This window comes from Chelonia mydas, chromosome 1 (genome assembly GCF_015237465.2).
Source record: "Chelonia mydas isolate rCheMyd1 chromosome 1, rCheMyd1.pri.v2, whole genome shotgun sequence".
Lineage (NCBI taxonomy): Eukaryota > Metazoa > Chordata > Testudines > Cheloniidae > Chelonia > Chelonia mydas.
The window spans coordinates 256,708,658-256,715,334 of record NC_057849.1 but is presented as its reverse complement, the minus strand read 5'-3'; positions in this window follow the sequence as shown (position 1 = coordinate 256,715,334).

Genomic DNA, 6,677 nt, shown 5'->3' with positions numbered 1-6,677 from the left:
GATCGTAGTTCGTGGTGGCTAACTGGCCAGGAAAGCCAGGCACGAGGGAGGGCTGGGTCTCTGTCGGGCGCGCACCAATGCCCCTTGATGCTGGAAGCAGAATGTTACCCAAAGTTTTCACTCTCACCCATCTTTTTTAAAGGTTTTTAGTTTGAATCCAAAGTCTGTAGGTTTTGCTGTGTCACGCTGCCTCTGGGGTCGGTGTGATTGCTCACCCGTCAATTCCAGACATGACTTTCAGCCTGGAACATGACTTTGATCTTCCTTCCATTGTACTTTTGTTGTTCTTTTCTTTTTAGGGTGGACTCTTCTTACTTGGTTATGGCTGTAGTCTGCATCTTCAGCCTTTGGTGTTTGAACTTTATTTCATCAGGACAGGCTGGGGCTGGAGGTTAATTCCATCATCCATACATACCTCATTCACACGTTTAAACTAAACTAATAAGATTACAGCAGGGTTTTGCAAAAATGAAGGTTGCAGCAAGCTTTTACAAAATGGAGTAAGCATTTCAAAATGGAGTTTGGGTTACAAGTTAAAATGGAGTTTGGGTTACAATATGGACAAGTGTAAGGAATGGCAAACAGAGAACAGAAGTTACTTATGAAGTTATATTAATAAAATGAACAATTAAAAACAATTTCATTGCTCAGTTCTACAGGCGGGGGGGGAGCAGGAGGCTCTGCATGCTGCTCTGGCCCGCAGGCACCCTCCCCGGCCCGCAGCTCCCATTGACTGTGGTTCCTGGCCAGTGGGAGTGCAGAGCCAGTGCTTGGGGCAGGGACAGCCGTGCGGAGCCCCGTGGGTACCCCAGCCTAGGAGATGGACCTGCTGGCCATTTCCAGGGCGCAGCGCAGAGCCAGGAAAGGTAGGGACTAGCCTGCCTTAGACCCACAGCACCACTGACCAGACTTTTAACAACCAGGTCAGTGATGATGACTGGGGCCGCCAGGGTCCCTTTTTGACCAGGCGTTCCAGTCAAAAACTAGACGCCTGGCAACCCTATGCTGAGGTGGCTACAGTGCTTGCCTCCAAGCCGTATTCCACTACTGGTACCTTAGTGGGTTGGTGTATTCCAGCTCGAAGCAGCACTAATACTACACACAGTTGTCTCTCCCTTACTTTGGGGGAGGGGGAAAGGTGCTTGCCCCACAACCGTACGCTAAACTGCTCCAGAGTCCTAGGGGAATGTCACCAGATTTTTTTTTTTTCCTTTTGTGGAGCAGCAGAGGAGATGCTCCTTTCCTTCTGGGGGCTGCTGCAGTGGGAATGCATTGAAAGAGCTGTAGCTCTCATTGCGTGTTGCAGAAAAGAGCATGCCCACTCCCAACAGCCCTCAGCAGCTCTGTTCTGTTCAGCAAGTGGCCCACACACTGACTCGTGCTGCTGATAGATGGCCTACTGTTTGGCCCCCAGACCACACTAGGGCAGCCCTGGGAACTACCCTAACTTGTGGCCCTGTTCAGTGGCCTCTCTGGGCCATTGGTAGAGCACAGAATCATCAGGCTGCTGTAGGCCTACACTAAAACACCAGCACACGGGGGCCTAGTGTAAGGGGAGCAAGAGAGCTCTGTGACTCCTGCAGAGCACCTCCTGCAGCAGAGATATTCCCAGGAACAGTCCTTTTGCAGGGATTTAGCCATTACAGAGAGGCTGCAATGCAGGGGTAAGTTCCCCTCCTATATTTATTTATTTTTACACCAAACACCCCTAACGCAGGAGATTCCAAAGCAAGATCCAGCATGCCAGTACCCTTCCACTGGCTGCAGGGCATATACCAACGGCAACCAGCTCTTACTTGTGTCTCTGTCTCCTTGGATGCAAATAGGAGACTGTCAAGGTTCCTTCCCCACTCTGAACTATAGGGTACAGATGTGGGGACCTGCATGAAAACCTCCTAAGCTTACTTTTACCAGCTTAGGTTAAGACTTCCCCAAGGTACAAACTATTTTACCCTTTGCCCTTGGACTTCCACTGCCACCACCAAATGTTTATCTGGGTTTATTTATTAGGAAAGCGTTGTTTGGAAACGTCTTTCCCCCCAAAATCCTCCCAACCCTTGCACCCCACTTCCTGGGGAAGGTTTGGTAAAAATCCTCACCAATTTGCATAGGTGACCACAGACCCAAACCCTTGGATCTTAAGAACAATGAAAAAGCATTCAGTTTCTGAAAAGAAGGGTTTTAATAGAAGTAAAAAGTAAAAAAGAATCACATCTGTAAAATCAGGATGGTAAATACCTTGCAGGGTAATTAGATTCAAAACATAGAGAATCCCTCTAGGCAAAACCTTAAGTTACAAAAAGACACACAGACAGGAATATCCATTCTATTCAGCACAGCTTAATTTCTCAGCCATTTAAAGAAATCATAATCTAACGCATATCTAGCTAGATTAGTTACTAAGTTCTAAAACTCCATTCCTGTTCTGTCCCCGGCAAAAGCATCACACAGACAGACTCTTTGTTTTTCCCTCCCCCCGCAGCTTTTGAAAGTATCTTGTCTCCTCATTGGTCATTTTGGTCAGGTGCCAGCGAGGTTATCCTAGCTTCTTAACCCTTTACAGGTGAGAGGATTTTTCCTCTGGCCAGGAGGGATTTTAAAGGGGTTTACCCTTCCGTTTATATTTATGACAGAGACTATGGGTCATATCCTACTCTTAGTAACACCAGTGTAAATCTAGACTAGCCGCACTAGCTTCAGTGCGGTTAGTCTGGATTTACACTCTTGTAAATGAGCATAATTTAGGCATGTAACAGAAGAAGTTAGTGAGAAACCAGCTGCATCTGAACTGAATTATTCTCCCAGAAAACTTTTTTGGTTTATTAAAATGCTCATCTGATATTCACTTTATTTACTCTGTATTTATTACTGTATCTCCACCTTGAAAGGGGAACAGTAAATGCTTTAATATACCAGAGGAAAGGTCATTATTTCACTGAAGTGCCAATCAGAGCCTTTACCTATTAAATTTCTACTGAAGTGTTGTTTTGTAACTTCCTGACCACAAGGTGCATTAGCCTGTGGGAAGATTCTCAAAGACAAGTGGTGGAATCATTTACAAAGCACTAGAAAATGTAGTGCGGGGAATAATCTTGTAGCAGGCTAGGGCAGTAGACAAGATGACCCAGTGGTCTCTTCCATCTCTAATTTCTATCAATGGAACAAGTTATCCCTCAGTACATTAAAAGGAGCTATTTCCCTTTCTTTCAATAGCAGCACACTGTGACTAATGGCCATGCTAAACCAGAGCAACTGATCCTTTTACAGCAGGGGTTCTCAAACTTCATTGCACCACGACCCCCTTCTGACAACAAAAATTACTACATGACTTCAGGAGGGAGGACCAAAGCCTGAGCCCACCCAAGCCCTGCCAAAGCCCCACCAACCCTTGTGGGGGAACTAAAGCCCAAGGGCTTCGACCCCAGGTGGGGGGCCTGTAACCTGAGCCCCACCACCCAGTGCTGAAGTGCTCAGGCTTTGGCTTCAGCCCTGGGTGGTGGGGGTCGGGCTTTGACCACAGGTGGTGGGGCTCAGGCTTTGGCTTTGGCCACAACAAGTCTAATGCCAGCCTTGGCAAACCATTAAAATGGTGTCGCACCCACTTTGGGGTCCCAACCCACAGTTTGAGAACCGCTGTTTTACAGCAGTGTTCTGCACTTAGCAAGCTGGCTAAAAATGTTCACATTTTGTTTAGACTTTTTATTTTCTGCTTCTCTAACAGCAAGTGGTCAGCATAAGGGAACTGCCAGAGAGAATTTCTCATGGAAGATTAGGGAAACTAAAGCGATGTTTGCATCTGAATTCTATAAAGATGATCATAAATATTGCAACAGTAAAATGAATAGTTCTTTGAAAATTTAAGTAGTCTTTCTTCTCAAATACTTGAAGTAGTAAATGCCCTTTCATAAGGATATCGAACATATGCACTTCAAGCCATTTCACCAAAAGTCTTGTCCTTTAAAGGGATGGCTTTTCCTTTTCATTCTTTCTCTCTGGAAGTGTCCTCCATGTGGCTCTGATAGGAGCTCCTCAGTCCTTTCTTTCCCAGTGACGTAAAAAGAGGAAGGTATAATAATGAAAATAGCCCTTCGGTTCACTTAGGTTGGGTTCTGTTTGTTTAAAAAACTGCAGACCTAATACAGAAAGGGGAGTCATGGTTCTGCCCTCTGAAGTTAGCTCAGACATTTATCCTAGACCTTTTAATTTATCCTGCAGGAATCTGAGATACCAGCAGCTTAATCTAGCCACAAAACACCCACGCATAGGGTTTGTTTTCTGAAGTTTACTAAATGAACAAAGTGTGTGACTCAGGATGCCACCAACTCTGCTGACCCAAGCAGCTGATGTACTTATCCCACACCCCTTTTTGGCACACAAACACACACTTAATTATTTTTGTTTAGTGTTGGGGCTGGCTCTGACATGTGGCAAGTTGCCTCCTGCCCTGTATGTTGGAGCTTTCCCACCTCTGGAGGAAGGCTAGTTCAGGGGTTAGGGCACTGGCCAAAGGACATAGGAAACCTAACTTCTTGCCTGCTGGGGACTTCCTGTGTGACTTTAGGCAAGTCACTTCTTAACCTCTGTGCCCCAGTTCACCATCTGTCAAATGGGGATAATAATGCTTCCCTACATCATAGGGCTGTTGGAGGAGAACTACATTAAGAGATTGTGAAGCACTGTGAAACCTATTGCTGAGACGTGCTATATGAGAAATAGGCATTATTTATTTGTATTATTTGGGGGAAGGAGCGAACTAGGACATTTTACCCAACTGTAGTGAATCTATATTCTGGCTTACAGCGTAAGAGGACTTTCTGATATGGATTGTTCCAAAAGAACATTCACTCTTATGATCTAGTGTAAGTTGAATTATTCCAGGCGGAGTCTCTCATTCTGCTCTGCTATTGGGCATGCTGGTCTGACCAGTTTATAACCCCATGGCCCCTGGCACAACAGGGAGTAACAGAACCATGACGTTAGTTCTCCCTCTGTCATGGTATTAAACTGACTGCAGGAGAGTCTATCCCTTTGGTAACGGATACTCAATTTGGATGAGGCAAGGAACTAGAGCAATATCCATTCAGCCATAATAGGCAATTACCATCCTTACCATTACTGAGTGCAGATTTAGAGGAGACAGCCCTCTGGCAGAAAGTGCCCTTTTTCCCCTATGCAAGGGAAAGGGGCCATGAGGAGCCACTACTAAAGATGTGCAGGGTGAAGAGGGGAAAGGAAACAGAAGAGAGAAACATTTGTAACTTAAAACAAAGATCAGAAGTTAGAGCTGTGCTAAGAGTTAGGCAAAATGTTTCCCAGCCTGGCTGCAGGCACAAAGGCCTGGCGGCTACAGCTGTAGGTTTCTCCATCCTATGCCTCCTACCACCTGTGATCCAAGCTTTCCCAAAGCTCTCACTATGGAGTAGTCCTGCATTCCTCTGCAGACTGAGGACAAATAGGGTCTTCTGACATGAAGAGGTCATTAACTCCTGGAATGCTCTCTGATTAAACCTACCAAAAGTTTAAGGAAATTTGGGGAAAAAAAATCCAACAATGGTATTTGGGAGTGAGGAAGAAAAGGAAAGACTAGGTCAATATTACTGGTTTTCTTGGAGATACTCACTGGGGAGAGTGCAAGTGAAGAAAACGGACAATGAAAACCAACTGATGGCTGCGCTGCTAGTAGATATAGATAGTTTGGGGTTCACAGAGCATTGATATGCTTTCTATGACAAGGAAACTGGATGAGGCTACTGCCATTTAGACACAAGGGGTGCACGCCTCCCAAGTTGTGAACTGGCAACGATTGCTAAGAAGGCTTGAAAACACAGACAGGAGCTTTTGCTTATCTCAAGTAGTTTTTCATGTCCTTCAACATACAGAAGTCAGACAGGCAATAGAATCATTGCAAAATGTAATCAGGAATAAAAAGAGTATTTCATGAGGAAGAAGAGTTGAAGAGTTACTTAAACATCAGCAATTATGATCTAGTGTGGATAGCTGAAAGGCAATGGGGTGATTGACTCTCACATTAAATGTCATTACTGATGGGTACAAGTTACATAGGAGAGATGAAGAGGGAAGAAAGGATAGCACTTTGTCAAGAGCAGCAAGATGCAATTCAGCCACGAAGACAGCAGCATGAAAAAGGGGAAAAAAACAAACACACACCTGAAGTGGGCATCTGCTACAGCCTACCCAACTGGAAGAGAACGAGAATGAAAAAATTATGGAGCAACTCTCAAGGTACTTGAAACCACAGGGGACTGTACTCATGGGGAATTTTAACTGCTCAGACATCCGTTAACAAATACAGCCAAACATCCGTCAAAGATCTTCCTATATTGCACGGAAGGCAAGTCTAATCTCTGACAAAGGGGCAGTGAGGGAAGGAAGAGAGGATCCGCTGGGAATAAGGTTAGAGTCTAAAAAAAATTCCTGGAAACAAATTTCTGATTTCAACACCAGGTCTGTGCTGACAGTAACACACGACAGGGTACATACTCACAGTGGATTCCCACTTGCCTTAGGCAGAACACCACATGAGAAGCTGTGTGGCTATTCCAGATACCTGCACACCTTGGAGGCACTAATGCACAATTCATATATGTAGTTATAATGGCTGCCTGTACAACTTATGTGCAATAATACACTACAGCATAGTTTTTAATCAGATACTC